A 1,184-nucleotide genomic window follows, 5' to 3' on the forward strand; every position below is an offset into this window, starting at 1 on the left:
CAACCTCATGAGGGCAACCCCACAGCAACTAATGCGCGTATCAGCAGCCTCAGATAGGCAGCCGGACAGCGAAAGAATGAAGCGCTTTAACGAGCTTGTGAAAAGGACTGTATCGGCATCGATACGTCAAGCGTATAACGCGCTCAGGCGCCAACTCGTCACACGTCACGGTGTATCCTGTCATGTCCCCGGCCATGTAGGTCTGCTACCTTGCTGCTGCTGGCTAATGGAATGGCTTTACCGTGGCCGCGGGCGTCCTACCTGCCAAACGACATTTGCAGCCAGCCTAGCTGCGAATGTTGTTCCGACGAATTACTTGGATAATCGGCATCATTCTCTCCGCGCGCAGGTGTGCAGGCCGCCAAGTTGGTATCGGGGAAGAGGACGATCCATCCAGTGCCGCCCACCAGTGTCCGCTGCAATCGGAACGGCCCACCGAACCGGCTGGGCCGTCAAGCCCCCCACTGCTGCACGAGCCTGTCAGCGACGAAGCCAGTCCCATAAGCCATCACCTGAAAACTAAATGGCGCTGTATCAATCTTGCTATAAAACATTGCGTAGGTGTCGTGCTATGAACATCGAACACTGATGAACTTGCATGCAGAGCGGTGGCTGGTGTTTAGGTGACGCGCAGTTCCTCCGCTCTACCTAAGCGGAGCACCTGCTTGGCTGGGTCCTCGTGAACCTCGACCTAAGCTGTAATCTTGCTGCTGAGGCTTCCCCCGACTTGTGACTAGGCCGGGTCAGGTCCCTAACAGTCAGCCTCGCCTCACGTGGTCCCACATGACCCGACTTGCAGCGTCCAGCAGCCCCCACCGGGCCATGACCAGCCGCCTGGTGCTGCTGGCGGTGGTGGCCGTACTGTGCCTGATGGCACCGCAGGGTGAGTGGCGGAGGACATGGGGGACGTAGCTGGAGAGAGGCCATTGGGTGCCGAGACCCGAATCCTGCGGGCATCTGCCAGGGAACCAGGTGGTGCACGGCCTTGTGGCCCCGTGTGTGGTGTATCTCTGCAGGAGTGAGTGCACAAGACGTTGAAGCAAGAAACTCAAATAAGCCACGTCCTCCCAAGGTGAGCAAGTTAACGCCGCTGCACATCTACTTCCAGCCTACCACAGCCCACCGGTATCCCACTCTGTCTTTGATGTCCTGACTCCACCACATTCCTCTCTCCTGACTGGATA

This window comes from Volvox carteri (genome assembly GCF_000143455.1).
Source record: "Volvox carteri f. nagariensis unplaced genomic scaffold VOLCAscaffold_577, whole genome shotgun sequence".
Classification (NCBI taxonomy): Eukaryota; Viridiplantae; Chlorophyta; class Chlorophyceae; order Chlamydomonadales; family Volvocaceae; genus Volvox; species Volvox carteri.